This window comes from Muscardinus avellanarius (genome assembly GCF_963383645.1).
Source record: "Muscardinus avellanarius genome assembly, chromosome: 21".
In the NCBI taxonomy this organism is placed as follows: domain Eukaryota; kingdom Metazoa; phylum Chordata; class Mammalia; order Rodentia; family Gliridae; genus Muscardinus; species Muscardinus avellanarius.
Genome location: NC_137807.1, coordinates 16,270,736 through 16,290,036, shown reverse-complemented (window position 1 = coordinate 16,290,036; position 19,301 = coordinate 16,270,736). Strand labels below are relative to the sequence as shown.

Sequence of the window (19,301 nt, the reverse complement as noted above, 5' to 3'; positions counted from 1 at the left end):
CTCTGAGCCCAACCCTGAGCGGGCTCGCGGCACACCTCCACCCTCCCTAATGCTCGCGGAGAAGGCAGCCTTGGCCCGCAGCACCAAAGCTGCGCAGCCGCCGATTCTGGAAACCTGCAGCTCTTGGGGGTCAATACTTGAGTTCGTTCTTTCTTTCTTTCTATCCCAACGATTGAACCCAGGGGCATTCTACCTCCAAGCTGCACCCCCAGCCCTAGTTTACTTTTTTAATTTTCTTTTTCTGTGGTACTGGGGGGTGGAACCCACAGGCTTTTCACCTCTGGGATACACCCCCAGCCCTATTTTATATTTTATTTGGAAACAGGGTCTCACTAAGTTGCTGAGAGCCTCACTAAGTAGCTGAATCTGGCTTCAAACTTGCGCGATCCTCCTGTCTCAGCCTCCCAAGCGCGGGGATTACAAGCGTGCGCCACCATGCCCAGCGTTACTTTTTATTTTTAACAGGGTCTCACTGAGTTGCTGAGAGCCTCACTAAGTAGCTGAGTCTGGCTTGGAACCTGCGCGATCCTCCTGTCTCTGCCTCCCAAGCGCGGGGATTACAAGCGTGCACCACCACGCCCGGCTTTACTTTTTATTTTTAACAGGGTCTCACTGAGTTGCTGAGGCAGGCCTCCAACCTGCAATCCTCCAGTCTCAGCCTCCCAGTACTGAGATTACAGGCGTGCACAACCACGCCCAGCTGGTTTATTTTTCATTTTGAAACAGTCTCACTACATTGTAGATGGCCTCACTAAATTGCTGAGGCTGACCTCCACAGTACTGGAATCATAAGCACCCATCACCTACACTCCCCCCTGCCCTATTATTTAGTCTTTAGTTTGAAACCGGGTCTCACTGAGTTGCGGAGAGCCTCACTTAGCTGAGGCTGACTGCAAACCAGATCCTCCCGTCTCAGCCTCCTGAATGCTGGGATTACAAACATGCGCCACCATGCCCGGCTTGTTTCTGTTTGTTTGTTTTTGTGGTACTGGGGATGGAACTACAGCCTTGTTTTCAATTTCTAGGCCACACCTTGAAGAGATGAGGCACTCTTAATCCCCCAGGCCACCTCCTATTGCTGGTCTGGCAGACCTTCTGTTGCCGTGGAAACCATGCACCTCAGTTTTGGCTGTGCACAGGCTGTATCCAGCTGAGAGCATCCTTAGCTCCCAGGCTAAGCAGACCTGTCAAGGCCATTCATTCCCTCATTCACTACTTTAGTATTGTCTGAGAACCTAGTAAGCACCAGGCTTTATTCTTTTTCTTGCTTTTTTATTTTTTTTTAGATGCTAAGAACCCAGCAGTAAATAAGCCCTCAAAAAAGGCAGATAAGAGCAGGGAGTGGTGGCGCACGCTTGTAATCTCAGCACTTGGGGGGCTGAGACAGGAGGATCGTAGTTTACAGACAGCCTCAGCTACATAGGCCCTCTGCAACTCAGATCCTGTTTCAAAATAAAGAATAAAATATAGGGCTGAGGTGTAGCTTGGAGGTAGAATACTCTTGGGTTCCATCCCCAGTACAGCAAAAAAAAAAAAAAAAGAAAGAAAGAAAGACAGACAGACAGACAGACACAAGGAGAAGAAAGAAAAGGCTTCTCTTTCCTTTCCTCATCCTCAGTTCAAATTGCCCATTAAGCCTGGTGAGGGGTGCACACCTGTAATCCCAGTACTTGGGAGACTGAGACAAGGAGGATGTTTGAGGACAGCCTCAGCAACTTAGACTCTCAGCAACCTACATAAACCCTGTTTCAAAACAAAAAATAAAGCCAGGCGTGTTGGTGCACGCTTGTAATCCCAGCGTTTGGGAGCCCTGAGGTAGAAAGGTTTCCAGGAACCCCAGCACCACCAAAAAATAAATAAATAAATAAATTTAAAAAAAAAAAAAATATATATATATATATATATATATATATATAGAGAGAGAGAGAGAGAGAGAGAGAGAGAGAGAGAGAGAGAAAGAGAAAGAAAGAAATAGGGCAGGGGGTGTAGCTCAGAGGTCAAATGCCCCTGGGTTCTATCCCCAAACCCGCAAAAAAGGTAGGCGTGCTGACAGATGCCTGTAATCCTGAGATTTAGAAGACAGACAGGAGGACCTCAGGTTCCAACCCAGCCTCAGAAATTTATTGATACCCTCAGCAGCGCAGTGAGACCCTGTTTCAAAACAAAACATAATAGCCAGGCATGGTGGCACACACTGGCTTGTAATCCTAGTACTCTCAGCTACACTCCAATTCCTATTTTTAAAATTTATTTGGATGGAGCTGGCAGCGGCGGTGCAGAGCGGCTTCCAGGCGCTGGCCACCCCAGCGCCTTCGCGGGGCTGCCGCGGGCGGCCTCCCAGAGCCTGCGGGGCGCCTCGGTGCTGCATCACCCAGACTTGAAACTATTGACCCGGGGGTTTTAAAACACCGTCACGCGGCAGCAGCAGCTTACATACTGGGAGGCCACAAAGCACCGGGCTGACAAATCCACTCTCAGCACTTACCTAGAAGACTGTAAATTTGACCCAGAGCGGGTAGAACTGTTTTGCACGGAATACCAGAAGAATAAGCATTCCCTAGAAATCCTACTGGGAAGCATAGGCAGATCTCTTCCTCATATAACTCATGTTTCTTGGCGCTTGGAGTATCAGATAAAGACCAATCAGCTTCATGAGATGTACAGACCTGCATATTTAGTGACCTTAAATGTAGAGAACACAGATTCTCCATCCTACCCAGAGATTAGTTTTAGTTGCAACATGGAACAATGACAGGATTTGGTGGGTGATAAGTTGGGTCCTGCACTCATGTGATGCATACCTTGAAAAGGAGAGCCCGCGTCCTCAAGCTTCGGACAGGCGCGCGGGCCCCACGGTGCCTCGCCCTGATCCCCTGGAGAGCCGTGCAATTAAAACTTTACATGCCACGTGTACCGGACCTCTCTCGTGTTTTTCACACTCCGCCGTACTCACTTATTTTTATTTTACTCGCATTTAATTTTTTATTTTACTTATCAGTGGGGAAACTTAAAGATGCTTCGGAAAGCCTGGAAAGAGCAACTCAGTTGTAACTTGGGGGGTTTAGCGACCCACGGAGTCTAAAGGAAAACCAGAAACTCCTCGCCCTCAGCGGACGCCGGGCGGTCGTGCAGCCGCCTGCCCTGTCCGCAGCAGGGGAAGAAAAAACACTCTTTGGAGCCTGTGCCACTCATCAACGTTGTCACTTTTTTAACACGCGGGGAAGGGTTCCGAGGGCCGTTCTGCCTGCGGACCTGATCATTTTAGTGTTCAGCTGTGCATTTCCCCAATCCTCACCCTTTCCAGCCCTATAAAGGAAGTGACATTGCACCCTAAATAAACGAGGTGTTCCCACCAAAAAAAAATTTTTATTTATTTATTTATTTTTTATTTATTTATGATACTGAGGATGGAACCCAGGGACATTCTACCTCTGAGCTACACCACCAGCACTGTATTTTAGTCTTTATTTTGAAACAGAGTCTCACTGAGTTGCAAAGGGCCTAAGTAGCTGAGGCTGTCCTTCAACTGTGATCCTCCTGTCTCAGCCTCCCCAAATGCTGGGATTATAAGCATGCACCATGGTACCCAGTCTTTATTTTTTATTTTGAAACAGGTCTCACTAAGTTGCTGACTGCCTTGCTAAATTACTAAGGCTGGCCTCAAACCTGTGATCCTCCGGTCTCAGCCTCCCAAGTACTGGGATCCCAGGCATGCAACACCACACATGGCTCCTTATATTTTATTTTGAGACGGGGGCTTGCTGAATTGCCCATACTGGCCTTTAATTTGAGATCCTTTTGCCTCAGCCTCCTAGCTAGTTTGATAGGCATGTACCACCACATCAGACCTGGACCTCTTTTTTTTTTTTTTCTTGACAGTCATGTTTCCGCGGCGACCAGGAAGAGTATGAAGATCACCCACCTATCCTGGAGGCCCTTCTGGTGGTCTCCATCAAGGCTGCCTCAGGAGGCCCCGCGCACACTTGTAATCCCAGTGCTTGGGAGGCTGAGACAGGAGAATGGTAGGTTCACCGCCAGCCTCAGTTCCTTAGTGAGGCCCTCCGCAACATAGTGAGACCCTGTCTCAAAATAAAGAATAAGCCAGGCGTGGTGGCGCACACTTGTAATCGCAGCACTTGGGGAGGCTGAGACAGGAGGATCGTGGTTCGCCAACAGCCTCAGCTACTTAGTGAGGCCCTCCACAACTTACTGAGACCCTGTTTCAAAACAAAGAATAAAAAAGAGGGCTGTAGGTGTAGCTCGGAGGTAGAATGCCCCTGGGTTCCATCCCCAGTACCCTACCCCCGCCCCAAAAAAAAGGGTGCCGCAGGAGGCAGAAACTGAGGAACTCCTGCCCCTCCCCCACCCTGGCTAATCTCCACCCTCTGTGCTGTGGTCTTTAGAGTTTGAAGGGACCCTGGGAGCTGTGGCTTATCTTAGGCCTGTCCTGTTTCCGGGCTCTGTGTCACCAGCAGGGACCTTGGCTCTCTTCTAGCTCATCAGGAACCAAAAAAGAAGAAAATCTTCATATGCAACTGTTTTATTATTTTTGTTTGTTTGGCAACAGGGATTGAACCCAGGGGCATTCTACCTCAGAACTATTCGACCTCCAAGCTACACCCCCTGCCCTACTTTTTATTCTTAATTTTGACACCGGGTCTCACTGAGTTGCAGAGGACCTCACTAAGTAGCTGAGGCTGTCTGCAAACTGCGATCCTCCGGTCTCAGCCTCCCAAATGCTGGGATGACAAGCATGCGTCACCACGCCCGGCCTATTTTTATTTTTTACAGTACTGCAGATGGAACCCAGGGGCATTCTACCTCCAACCTCTACCACCAGCCCTGTGTTATATTCTTTACTTTGAAACAGGTTCTCACTGAGTTGCAAAGGGCCTCACTAAGTAGCTGAGGTTGTCCGCAAACCTGCACTCCTCCAGTCTCAGCCTCCCAAATGCTGGGATTGCAAGTATGGGCCACCACGCCTGGCTCCTGGCATTATTTTTGAAATAGAGTCTTGCTAGGTTGATGAAAGTCTCACCACTTGCTGAGGCTGTCCTAAAACCTGCAATTCAGCCGGGCGTGGTGGCGCACACTTGTAATCCCATCGCGTGGGAGGCTGAGACAGGAGGATCGTGCAGGTTCGAAGCCAGCCTCAGCTACTTAGTGAGGCTCTCAGCAACTTAGTGAGACCCTGTTTCCAAATAAAGTATAAATAGGTCTGGGAGTATAGCTCAGAAGTAGAAAAGCCCCTGGGTTTCACCCCTAGTACTACAAATAAATAAATAAATAAATAAATAAATAAATAAATAAAACCTGCAATTCTCTGATCTCTATCGCCCAAGTACTGGCTCCCAGCCCTATTTTGTTTTACTTTATTTTACTCTTTTTTTTTTTTTTTTAGTTTTGGTACTGGGAATCGATCCCAGAGAATTCTACCTCAGTGATATGCCCTCAGCCCCCTTTTTAAATTTTATTATTATTATTATTATTATTATTATTATTAGCCGTACTGGAGTTGAAACCCAGGAGCATTCTATCTCTGAGCTATACTCCCAACCCTATTTTTTTTTTTTTTTTTTTTGTGGTACTGGGGATGGTACCCAGGGGCATTCTACCTTTGAGCTACAGCCAGATCCCTATTTTTTATTCTTTATTTTGAAACAGGGTCTCACTGAGTTGCAAAGGGCCCTCACTAAGTCCTTGAGGCTGTCCTCAAACCTGGATCCTCCTGTCTCCGCCTCCCGAATGCTGGGATGACAAGCATGTGCCACCATGCCTGGCTGCCCGGCTCCTTTTTGTTCTTGATTAACCAACACAGAGTCAAGGTACCTCTAGTGATGGGTTAGGAGACATGGTAAATGATACACCATGTCACATGTACTTCTCTCTCCTCTCTCTCTCTCTCTCCTCTCCCTCCTTCCCTCTCTCTCTCTCCTCTTCTTCTTCTCTCTCTCTCTCTCTCTCTCTCTCTCTCTCTCACACACACACACACACACACACACACACACACACGACAAATTATTAACAAAAGAAAACTGCCTACATATTATAGAAAAATAATATTCTTAATACAAAAAGAATTCTTATGACAGGCCTGGTGATTCATGTTTGTAAAACTAACACACTTAGGAGGCTTGAGACACACAGATTGCTGGTTCTCTCCCAATCTCAGAAACTTGGTGAGGCCCTATTTCAAAATAAAGAATAAAATAGGGCTGGTAGCGTAGCTCAGAGGTAGAATGCCCCTGGGTCCAATCTTCAGTGCCATGATAATTAATTAATTAATTAAAATTCTTAAAAGCCAGGCCAGAACCTGGCATGGTGGTGCACATTTATAATCCCAGTATCCCAGTATTTGGGAAGCTGAGACAGGAGGTTCACAGGTTTGAGGATATCCTCAGCAAGTAGTAAGGCTCTCATCAACCTAGCAAGACCCTGTTTCCAAATAAATAAAATTGGGCTGGTGGTGTAGCTCAAAGGTAGAATGCCTCTGGGTTCAATCCCTAGCACCACAAGGGGGAAAATAAAAAGCTGGTCATAGTGGCACACACTTTTAATCCCAGCATTTGGAAGGCTGAGACAGAAAGATCGCGGACAGCCTCAGCTACTTAGTGAGGCCTTTTGCAAGTCAATAAGACCCTGTTCCAAAATAAAGAATAAAAAATAAACCAGGCGTGGTGGCGCACGCTTATAATCCCTGCGCTTGGGAGGCGGAGACAGGAGGATCGTGCAGGTTCTAAGTCAGCCTCGCTGGCTTAAGAGACCCTGTTTCCAAATAAAAAGTACAAAACAGGTCTGGGAGTGTAGCCCAGAGGTAGAAGGGTTTCCAGGAACCCCAGTACCACCAAAAAAAAAAAAAAAAAGAATAAAAAATAGGGCAGGGAGTGTAGCTTGGAGGTAGAATGCCCCTGGGTTCCATCCTCTGTACTACCAAAAAAAAAAAGCCAATAATCCCAGTCAGTACTTGGGAAGCTGAGTTGCCTCAGGATCAGTGGTTCTAGGCCAGCCTTGGCAATTTATTATTATTATTTTTTTTTTTTTATGGTGGTACTGGGGTTCCTGGAAGCCCTTCTACCTCCGGGCCACACTCCCAGACCTATTTTTACATTTTTTTATTTGGAAACAGGGTCTCCTAAGCCAGCGCGCGCGGCTGACTTCGAACCTGCGCGATCCTCCTGTCTCTGCCTCCCAAGCGCAGGGATTACAAGCGTGCACCACCACGCCCGGCGGCAATTTATTATTTATTTATTTATTTAGCAGAGTTGGGGATTGAACCCAGGGGCATTCTACTTCTGAGCTACACCCCCAGCCCTATTTTTAATTCCTTATTTTGAAACAGGGTTTTACTATGTTTCAGAGGGCCTCACTAAGTGGCTGAGGCTGGCCATGAACCTGCGATCCTCCTGTCTCAGCCTCACAAGTACTGGCATTATAAGCGTGCACCACCACGCCCAGCTCAGTCTTGGCCATTTTAGAAGAGGCTCTGCAACTTAGTGAGGTTTTTTTTTAACTGTTTCAAAGTAAAAAAAAAAAAAAAAAAGCCAGGTGTGATCGTGCATAACTGTAATCCCGGTACTTGGGAGGCTGAGACAGGAGGATCGAAGGTTCAAGGTCAGCAGGTGGTAACTTAGGGAGACCCTTGTCAGAAATGGATTTTAGGGAAGCTGCAAATGAAAACTCATGAAACCAAAAGTAACTCAGCAAGGAAATTCACCTCTGTGCAGAAGGGCACTAGCACATCTCTTGGGAAGTCCTCTCAGCCTTCTATCCCCCATGCATAGGCCGCAACGCCATCCCCCGTCAGCTGGAGTAAGACTTCACAGTCTAATCTGGTTGGCTGATTTTCCCTGGGCAGATTTTACAAAAGAAGAAACATGAAACCAGAACATCCTGGAGTACACACACACACACACACACACACACACACACACACACACACACACCACAAAATGGACACCTAAGGTACAGTTACAAAATGGAAGCCTGCCAGTTTCTATGTGATCTTGTAACTTCAAGTGAAATGGCCATTTTCCTTTTTTACGCCCTGTTTCAAAATTTTACAAAAAGGGCTGGGGAGAAAGGCTGAGACAGGAGGATCGCAGGTTCTTGGATAGCCTCAGCTACTTAGTGAGGAGGCCCTTTGAAACCCCCCCCTTTTTTTGTGGTACTGGGGGTGGAACCCAGAGGCTTTCTACCTCTGGGCTATACTCCCAGACCATTTTTATATTTTATTTGGAAACAAGGTCTCACTAAATTGCTGAGAGCCTCACTAAGTAGCTGAGGCTGGCTTTGAACCTGTGCAATCCTCCTGTCTCAGCCTCCCAAGCATGGTGTTTACAAGTGTGTACCACCACGCCCAGCTTAGTGAAACCCTTTTTCAAAATAAAGAATAAAAAATAGGGCTGGAGGTGTAGCTTGGAGGTAGAATACCCCCTGGGTTCCATCCCCAGTACTAAAACAAAAAAAGGAAAGGAAAAAAAAAAAAAAAGGGCTGGGGATATAGCTCGGATGTAGAATGCCCCTGGGTTCAATCTCTAGCAGCAGATAAAAGAAAAAATCCTATTTTAGGTTTCCTAATAATCCCTGTTTAAATGCAATTCCTCAGGAAGGCTGAATCCTAAGTGGCTAACCGCTATTATCCTGGCCAGTAGCACCCTCTCCTGACATCTCCAGCCCCACTATTCAGGTGATCATGCCACTTAAATTCTCTCTCCAGCGAGACAGAGGCTCCCATGGCAATGACCTTCCCTCCTTCCTTCCTGAATGGAACTGACCTCAGTGGACCCACCATAAGATGTAGGCGACAGACCTTCCAAGGATGTCCACTCTGGGTCTCTCGTGTGTGTGTGTGTGTGTGTGTGTGTGTGTGTGTGTGTGTGTTACTAGGTATTGAACCCAGAGGCATTCTACCTCCAAGCTACACTCTCAACCCTATATTACTTTATTTATTACTTTATTACTTTACTTATTTATTTCGTGGTACTGGGTATGGAACCTAGGGGCATTCTACCTCCGAGCTACACCCCCAGCCCTATTTTTTATTCTTTATTTTTGAAACAGGGTCTCACTGAGTTGCAGAGGGCCTCACTCAGTAGCTGAGGCTGGCTGCGAACTGCGATCCTCTTGTCTCAACTTCCCAAATGCTGGGATTACAAGCATGCACCACCACGCCCAGCTTTATTATTTGATGTTTTTATTTGATGTTTTTATGGTACCAGGGGTTGGACCAGGGGCTATCTGTTTCTAAGATGTAATTTTTTCCTGTCACTTTAACTCCTGCCGTCTGTCCTGGGTCACTCCCTGAGGCCTGTGCCATGCTGTTTGGACTTTCAGATTCCTAAACTGTGAGCTAAATAAACCTCTTCACTTTAGAAAGTTAATCAGCCTCTGGAATTTCATTATAGTAATGAAAAACGAACTGATACAAATAGAAATGGATTACTTCTGTCATTTAGAGAGTTACGGAGGACCCAAAATGTCACAAATATGTTTCATAATATCATGAACACTTCTAAAATCATTACATGAATATTAAAAATTAAGTAAGCCAGGTGTAGTGGTGTACGCTTGTAATCCCAGTACCTGGGAGGTTGATTCAGGAGGACTGCATCTCTGAGGGTATAGCTTAGAGGTAGAATTCCCTTGGATTCAATCTCCTGTACTACCAAAAAATAAAAAATTAAAGAGAAAAAAAATTTAAAAGAAGCCAAGTATGGTGATGCATACGTGTAATTCGAGTACAGATTTAAGGATAGCAGCAGCAAATAGTGAAATTCTCATCAAGCTAGCAGAGGTCCTGCTTCAAAATGAAAATAAAATAAGACTGAGAGTATAGCTTAGAGGTAGAATGCCCTGGGTGTGCAGCTTGGAGGTAGAATAACTCTGGTTCAATCCCTAGTACCAAAAAAAAAAAAACCCAAAACAAAACAAAAAACCAGTCTGGTTTCGTGGTTTGTGCATATAATCCCAGTACTTGAGAGGCTGAGACAGGAGGATCACAGGCTCATGGCAGCCTCAGTTATTTAGGCCCTCAGCATCTTAGTGAGACTCTGTTTCAAAATAATAAGCTGGGCATGGTAGCACCTACTTGTAATCTCAGTACTTGGGAGGCTGAGACGGGAGGACCCAGGTTCACGGACAGCCTAAGTTACTTAGTAGGCCCTCTGCAAATTAATGAGATCCTGTTTAATAAATAAAGAATTAAAAAATCGGGCTGGGGTGTAGCTCAGAGGTAGAATGTCCTTGAGTTCAATCCCCAGTACTACAATAAATAAATAAATAAATAAATAAATAAATAAATAAATAAATAATTTAAAAATAGAGTTGAGAGTGTAGCTTGGAGGTAGAATGCCCCTGGATTCAATCCCCAGTAACACACACATACACACACACACACACACACACACACACACACAAATATTGTGAGTCAGGCATGGTGGCACAGGCCTGTAATCCCAGTATTTGGGAGGCTGAGACAGGAGGATGAAGATTTGAGGCTAGTCTCAGCAATTGATCAAGGCTTCCAGCAATTTAGTGAGACCTTGTTTCCAAATAGAAAATAACATAGGGGTGGGGGTGTAGTGCAGAGGTAAATGCCCCTGGTATCATTCCGCAGGCCCCCTCCCCACACACACAACACACAGTTGCGATGTTGAATTTATGTGTTAGTTTGACTGTTAAGGATTTGTAGAGCAGTAAAATCTGTAGATCACTTTTGGAAGAATGGCCATTTTAATGATATTTATTCTGTCTATCCATGAACATAGAAGATCTTTCCATCTTCTAAGATCTTCTTCAATTTCTTTTTTCAATGTTTTATAATTTTCTTAGTAGAGGTCTTTTACCTCCTTTGTTAAGTTTATTCCGAAGTATTTTTTTTTTTGTGGGAAATCCTGAGTGGAAGTGTTTTCAGAATTTCTTTTTCAGTGGATTTATGTTTGGTGTACAGAAAAGCTTTTGATTTTTTGAGATTGATTTTGTATCCAGACACTTTGGTGAATTTGTCGCTCAGTTTTATAAGCCCTTTGGTTGAGTTTCTTGGGTTTTCTAAATATAGTATCATGTCATCTGCAAATAGTGAAAGTTTGAGTTCTTCTTTTCCTATTTGTACTCCTTTGATTTCCTTTTCTTGCCTTATTGCTCTGGCTAGAGCCTCTAGTACTATATTGAAGAGAAGTGGTGATAATGGACATCCTTGCCTTGTTCCTGTTTTTAGGGGGAATTCTCAAAGGTTTTCCCCATTTAATATGATGTTGGCTGAGGGCTTATTGTTTCTCTGCAGTGCTTTTATCATAAATGGATGTTGGGTTTTATCAAATGCTTTTTCCAGCATCTATTGAAATGATCATGTGATTTTTGTCTTTGATTCTGTTTATATGATGAATTACATGGATTGATTTTCGTATGTTGAACCAGCCTTGCATCCCTGGGATGAACCCTACTTGGTCATGGTATGATTTTCTTTATGTGGTTTTGAACGTGGGTTGCTAGTATTTTGTTTAGTAGTTTTGCATCCAAATTCATCAGAGATATAGGCCTGTAGTTATCCTTCCTTGAACTGTCTTTATTCAGTTTGGGTATTAGTGTGATGTTAGCTTCATAGAATGTATTTGGGAGAATCCCGCTTTTTTCGATTTCATGAAATAGTTTGAGGAGTATTGGGATTAGCTCTTCTATAAAGGTTTTATAGAATTCACTTGGAAAACCATCTGGTCCTGGGCTTTTCTTTGATGGTAAGCTCTTTATGGTTGTTTCAATCTCTTTGATTCCTATTGGTTGGTTTAAGTGTTCTATATCTTCTTGACTCAGTTTAGGAAGGTTGTATTTATTTAGAAAGTTGTCAGTTTACTCCAGATTTTCCATTTTGTTGGAGTATAGTTTTTCAAAGTAGTTTCTGATAATCCTCTGGATTTCTATACTGTCAATTCTAATGTCTCCTTTTTCATCTCTTATCTTCATAATTTGGGTTGATTTTCTCTTTTTTTTTTTAGTTAGGTTGGCTAGTGGTTTATCTATCTTGTTAATTTTTTAGAGAAACCAGCTTCTGGTTTTGTTGATTTTCTGTATTTTGTTAATTTATGCTCTGGTTTTAATAATTTCCTGTCTTCTACCTTCTTTGGGGTTAGATTGTTCCTGTTTTTCAAGGGTTTTGAGGTGTGTCATTATGTTATTTATTTGAAGATCTTCTGTTTTTCTTATGTGAGCACTCAGTGCTATAAATTTTCCTCTTAATACTGCCTTCAAAGTATCCCAGAGGTTTTGATATGTTATATCTCTATTTTTGTTTGTTTCTAGAAATTTCTTGATTTCTTCTTCTTCTTCTTCTTCTTCTTCTTCTTCTTCTTCTTCTTCTTCTTCTTATTTTTTTTTGTGGTACTGGGATTCCTGGAAGCCCTTCTACCTCTGGACTACACTCCCAGACCTATTTTATACTTTTTTTTTTTTTTTGGAAGCAGGGTCTCTTAAGCCAGCATGGCTGGCTTTGAACCTGTGCAATCCTCTTGTCTCTGCCTCCCAAGCGGGGGATTACAAGCGTGCACCACCACGCCTGGCACCTCTTACATCTTCTATGACCAATTCTTCATTCAGAAGTGTGGTGTTCAGTCTCCACATGTTTATGTGTTTTTTTCTGAGTCGTCATAAATGATTTCTAGTTTCATTCCATTATGGTCTGAAAAGACACAGGGAAGTATGTAACATTTTTTGAATTTGCTAGTGCTCATTTTGTGACCCAGGATGTGATTTATTTTGTAGAAGGTTCCATGAGCAGCTGAGATAAATGTAAACTCCGCTGTAGTTAGGTGAAATATTCTCTATGTGTCCAACAGGTCCATTTGATTAATGGTGTTCTTTAGGTCTGAGGCATCTTTACTGATCTTTTGTCTGGAAGATCGGTCTGATGGTGTGAGAGGGGTGTTGAAGTCTCCTAGTATTATTGGGATTTATTTGTGACTTAATGTCACAAAGAGTTTGTTTTATGAAAGTAGCTGCACCTATGTTTAGGGCATAGATGTTGATTATTATTATTTCTTCTTGCTGGATTGTTCCTTTTGCCAATAAAATATGACCTTGTCTCTTCTAGTAAGCTTGAGCTTGAAGTCTAACTTGTCTGATATCATAGTTGCTACTCTTGCTTGCCTTCGAGTACTGTTAGCATGGATTACCTTGCTCCAGCCCTTTACCTTAAGTTTGTTACTATCTTTACTTGTAAGGTGTGTTTCTTGCAAGCAGCAGATAGATGGATTCTGGTTTGTAATCCATTTTGCAACTTTATGTCTTTTTATTGGGGAGTTGAGGCCATTTACATTCATTGTGATTATTGAGACATGATTATTAATTCCTAACATGTTAAGATTTTATTTCTGTTTGAAATACTGTTTATTCTTCTTTGCTTAGTTGTCTGCTGGATGGAAATTCTTATTTCTCTGGTTCTTGCATGTATTAACTATTTCTTCTTTTAGTTAATCTCTGAGTATTTTCTCTAGTGCTGGTTTTGAAGACAGAAATTCCTTCAGCTTCTCTTTGTCATGGAAGCTTCTTATTTCCCCATCTAATTTGAAAGATAGTTTTGCTGGGTAGGAAATTTTTGGCTGGAAATTGTTCTCTTTCAGAGTTTGGAATATGTTACTCCAGGCCCTTCTGGCTTTCATGACTTGGTTTGGGAAGTCTGGGATGATTCTAATTGGTTTGCCTCTGAATGTCACTTGGCCTTTTGTTTTTGTTGCCTTTAAGATTCTCTTCTTGGCTTCTACACTGGTCATTTTGATTATTATGCGGCATGGGGAACCTTTTCTCTGATCTTGTATAAAGGGAGTTCTATACGTTTTCCAAACCTGTTTATTGACCTCTTTCTCTATGTTTGGAAAATTTTCTGCTATTACTTCTTTGACAAGATTATTGATCCCTTTGGTTTCACCTTCTTTTCCATCCTCTATTCTAATTATTCTTAGATTAGCTCTCTTAAAATGGGCCTATATTTCTTCAATGTCCAATTTTTGCTGTCAAATTGTTTTTTCTAAGTTATAAATTATGAGCCGGGTGTGGTGGCGCACGCTTGTAATCCCAGCATTCGGGAGGCTGAGACTTGAGGATTGCAGTTCGCGGACAGCCTCAGCTACTTAGTTGTTGGGGTCTGCTCAACCACCAGATGACAGGTAGCATCAAGCACGTTGGCCACCTGTCAAAACTTCCGATGAATGGGCTACATGTAGCGAACACAGGTCTGCACAACTGCCAGAACTTCCGATGAGTAGACCTGCAAAAAATAGCGCCGAGCGGATGCAAGGGGGCGTCTCCTTGCCCCCACTACCTTTAGTTTGATAGGTTAGAATAGTTTCCTGACCAGAAAATCCCCCCTTGCCTTTTTGCTTTAAATTGGGTTGCCTAAAGGAAAATAAACGAGATCTTGCTTGACAAATCTCCTGGCTCCGTGTGGTGATCGGGGCCGTCGGTTCTCATCATCTCTTCAGCCCCACCACTGACGGGCTGGACCCGTCAGTCTGGTGCCCCATGTGAGACCTCCCCCACCTCGCTCTCCATCGTCTAACGAAGGTAATCGCTGGCGAGCAATCAGTCTGCAGGTGAGTATCCCCCCATACTTTAGCATGGGGAAGTCTAGCTCCAAACCCGACCCTTCCCTTGAATCTCTGAGATTGCTCTTAAAGAGTCGTGGGCTTGATCTCTCTGAGGATCAGGCCAGACAAGCTTGGGATTGTCTTTTAAAAATTGCCCCCTGGCTCCCCAAGGGAAACCTTTTTAACTGGGACACATGGGACCAAGTAGAAATGCTAATCAAGCGTGCCCAAACGGATGAAGGAGAGGTTCTCCCTCTCAGGGTTCTCCTCACCATCTCCGCACTTATAACTTGTTTTCCCCCGTGAACCCTGAAAAACCTCGCTGACTGTGGCCCCAAGCCAGCGGAAAAAGGGGCCGCTGGGCATACATCCTCCTCCGGTCCTGAAGCCCCTAAAAAACCTCCCAATCCCTCCAATCCCTTTGGGGACGCTAAGGGCTCCCCACAACCCCTTTCCCCGGCTGATTCCTTCTCCGTATCCTCCACTCTGACACCATCAGGCGAGGTGGGAGCCGGAGGAACTGTCAACGTCAACCTGGGAGGAAACCACCCTACAGCCTGGTATCGCTGGGAACCGCAACACCAGGTATAGACAGTCTCTTTGACAGCACAGGAAAAATTAGATGAAGGACCTACTGAAGCCCCCAAAGATTTTCCGCCCCTGTATCCCTCTCTCAATCCCTTTGGGGCTGCCCCCTGGCATAAAAGGGATCCCCTGGATCTTCTCCTCCCATAGCCTCTTGTGCCCCCTCCCTGTGACTCCCTCAGCACCTTCCCTCTATCAGGGAGTCAACTATGAGGGGAGGCAAGCCCAACTTCTCCCCGTGACCGTTAACCCTGGGGGAAACCTTCCCCCTACCTGGCACCCCTGGATCCCCCAAGATCTTAAAGAGCTTAGGAGGGCAGCGACTCCAGGTGCCGAGCGAGGCCTGTTAAAAATAACTGAATATAATCTTGTGATAGTTGGAGCTGGTGGCGTAGGCAAGAGTGCCTTGACGATACAGCTGATTCTAAATCGCTTTGTGGATGAAATGATCCTATAATAGAGGATTCCTACAGGAAACAAGTAGTAATTGATGGAGAAGCCTGTCTCTTAGACATTCTCAACACAATAGGTCAAGAGGAATACAGTGCAATGAGGGACCAACACATAAGGGCTGGGGAAGGCTTTCTTTGTGTATTTGCCATATGATACTAAATCATTTGAAGACATTCACCACTCTAGAGAACAGATTCAAAGAGTTAAAGACTCTGAAGATGTACCTATGGTCCTAGTAGGAAATAAGTGTGATTTGCCCTCTAGGACAATAGACACAAAACAGGCTCAGGACTTAGCAAAAAATTATGAAATTCCTTTTATTGAAACATCAGCTAAGACCAGACAGGGTGTTGATGATGTCTTCTATACATTAGTTCGAGAAATTCGAAAACCTAAAGAAAAGATGAACAAAGATGATAAAAACAAGAAAAGGAAATCAAAGACAAAATGTATAATTATGTAAATACAATTTATACTTTTTTCTTAAAACATATTTTTGTACATTATACTAGATTATTAGGATTGTTTTTACATTACCTATTTTTTGGTGTTTCATGCAGACTGTTAAATGCTTACTCTAAGATGACAATGAAAACTTTTTTTTTTCCTTTAAATGCCCACTAACTAGCAAAATTCTAGACCTGTTCTGAGGATTATGCATGCTTGTCTTATTTCATGCCAGCCATCGGGCTGGGGAAGGTCAGGCCCATAGGGTCCTGCAGATGGAGGGACAGGGGTGTAGGGCCATGGAGACAGGCTTTCCTGGGCATGCCCGGGAGACCTTGGGCCTCCCAGGCACCATAGACAGATGAAAGCCAGAGCATCCTTGAGAAGAAACTAACTACAAAGGAGATGTAGATTTGTGTCTACTAACAAAAAGCATAGAGGACTTTTCCATGCATTGAGTATGTGTTTAATAAATGCATACAAGGTAATAGACATCATACATGAGCTGGTGGTTTTGTGGTGGGATAGATTCTACTCTGCTGGAGCTTATGGCTTCTTAATGATGACAAACGTTAAACACGTGCAACTGCTAAAGGGGACATGTAAGATCGACTATGTTGCAGGGTAGAATCTCAAGTTAGGAGTCCTAGGTTTACCTTTCACATGGCGATGGGCTCTGAATGAAGTCTAGATGCATGGCTTGAGACCAGACTGAACATAAATACTAGTTTCTTACAAATGGGTTGCTTGATGTGAAATGAAAAAAAAAAAAAAAGCTATAGAGTTTGAGCTCTAGAATGGTAGGGCTGGGTTTGAGACTCAGATGCTGCACGATTTTCTCTTTGGCAAATGCAAATTGTAGTAAGTGCTGCCATGTGTTATACTCAGTATAGTGTGGGCCTTATAGTATCTAGTATCGGTGACTGTGATCTTCTGTGCCATTATCATTATTATTTTATTTTTTTTTTTTTTGCGGGTCTGGGGATGGAACCCAGGGGCATTTGATCTCCGAGCTATACCCCCTGCCCTAATTTTTATTCTTTATTTTGAAACCGGGTCTCACTGAGTTGCAGAGGGCCTCACTAAGTAGCTGAGGCTGTCCGCGAACCGCGATCCTCCGGTCTCAGCCTCCCGAATGCTGGGATTACAAGCGTGCGCCACCATGCCCGGCCCCATTATTATTATTATTATTTGCTATTGTTATAGTCTTGGTTGTCATGTCAAGGAAAATTGCTTCTGATAATGTACTAAAGGCAATTCGTAGCTGTAGAAATCTTCAAGGATGTGGATTTATGAGAAAACATAAAACTTACTATCCTTGGGAACATTGTGCAGATTTGAAATGTCAAGTTTATTGGTCCTAAACATAGTGTAACAGTGAGCATTTTGTATATCAGAAAGTAGTTTTAGCAATTTCACTCCTAAAAGTTAATTCCATAAGAACTGGAAACTGGTGGTTGGGCTGGGGGTATAGTTCAGTAGTACAGCACTTGCCTGGCATGCAAATGGCCCTGGGTTCGATCCCCAAACAAACAAATTATCCTTTCCCAATACCCTGAGTTCCTTCGAGTTACATAGAAAACTCTCCCTCCAAGGGATCAATGATATTAAGGCCGTCTCAAAAAACCATCCTAGACTTACAAGCCCAATTAGATTCTCTGGCCAATGTGATATCACAAAAAGAACAGGGATTGGATTTATTAACAGCCGAAAAGAGAGGCATCTGCTTATTTTTACAGGAAAGATGCTGTTTTTATCGGGCTTAGTCCAAGACAAGATGAAACAATTCCAAAAAGACAACGCCGACAAAATCTACAAAACAACCCACTATGGACAAGATCTCTCCTGATTGTACCCTGGGCCCCTATATCCTCAATAGATTAGTTCAGTTCATAGGCAGTTAAGTAGAGATCATGCACCCAATGACGGGTAAGATCCTCAGAGGACAGGGGTTGGGGTGGCTTATGAGCGGTTATCAAGCATGAGTACCCAATGACGGGTAAGATCCTCAAAAGAGGGCAACCTGAGACAGGGGCCATGCATTTTGCCCTCATACATAAAAAGAAAGGGGGAGATGTTGGAGTCTGCTCAACCAACAGATGACAGGTAGCGCCAAGCGCGTTCCCAGTATTAGGCTGAGACAGGAGGATGGCAGGTTTGCAGCTGGCCTCAGCTACAAAGTGAGGCCCTTCTCAATTTATAGGGACCCTGTTTCAAAATAAAGAATAAAAGCCAGGCATGGTGGCTCACACTTGTAATCTCAGCACTTGGGAGGCTGAGACAGGAGGATCCTGCAGGTTTGAAGCCAGCCTCAGCTACTTAGTGAGGCTCTCAGCAACTTAGTGAGACCCTATTTCCAAATAAAATATAAAATAGGTCTGGGAGTATATACCAGAGGTAAAAGGCCCCTGGGTTCCATTCCCAGTAACACACACACACACACACACACACACATAAATAAATAAAAATAAAAATAGAGCTGGTTGGTGGCTCAAAGGTAGAATGCCCCTGGATTCAATCTCCAGGCTCACAAAAAAAGAAAAGAAAGAGAAGAAAAAGAGAAAGAGAAAGAAAAAGAAAGAAAGAAAGAAGAAAGAATAAGCAGGTGAAATTTCTATTGATCAGTGAGCATTGACCAGAAGGATAATCACCTTCTGCTCCCACCTGTGAAGAGCTTTAGTGCAGGGACACCTATTGGTTAGACAATGAGGCCAACGCAGGGCTGGAAGATGACCCAGGCACCCACCTCCATTGCCTGTGATTGCCAGACTAAAGTCATCCTCATTCATCCCCCCCCTCACAAAGCTTCCCTTTATGAATGTATGTATGTATGTATGTATGTTCTGGGAACTGAACCCAGAGGCATTTGAAACAGGGTCTCACTAAGTTGCAGAGGGCAGCGCTAGGTTGCTGAGGCTGGCCGAGAACCTGCAATCCTCCACTCTCAGTTTCCCAAGTACTGAGATTAAGGTGTGTGCCACCATGCCCAGCTACAGTGTGGCGAGTGAGCTGGGTGTGGTGGCACGCGCTTGTAATCACAGTACTTGGGAGGCTGAGACAAGAGGATGGCAAGTTCTGGTGTGCGTGTGTGTGTGTGTGCTTGGTGCTGAGGATTGAACCCAGGGACATTCTACCTCTGAGCTACACACACAGCCGTATGTATGTATGTATGTATGTATGTATGTATGTATGTATGTATATTGTCATACTGGTGATGGAGCCCAGGGCATTCCACCTCTGGGC

The 19,301-nt window shown here is 44.1% G+C and overlaps 2 pseudogenes across 2 annotated transcripts; both read left to right on the top strand.

The window, feature by feature from the left end:
* Positions 1–2,255: 2,255 nt before the first annotated feature.
* Positions 2,256–3,051, top strand: LOC308277956 (COMM domain-containing protein 3-like; annotated as a pseudogene). The gene is made up of 2 exons: positions 2,256–2,765; positions 2,999–3,051. The product of its transcript is annotated as a COMM domain-containing protein 3-like (transcript).
* A 12,656-nt stretch (positions 3,052–15,707) lies between these two features.
* LOC308278155 (GTPase KRas-like) lies at positions 15,708–16,074 on the top strand (annotated as a pseudogene). The gene has a single exon. The product of its transcript is annotated as a GTPase KRas-like (transcript).
* The last annotated feature ends 3,227 nt before the right edge of the window (positions 16,075–19,301 follow it).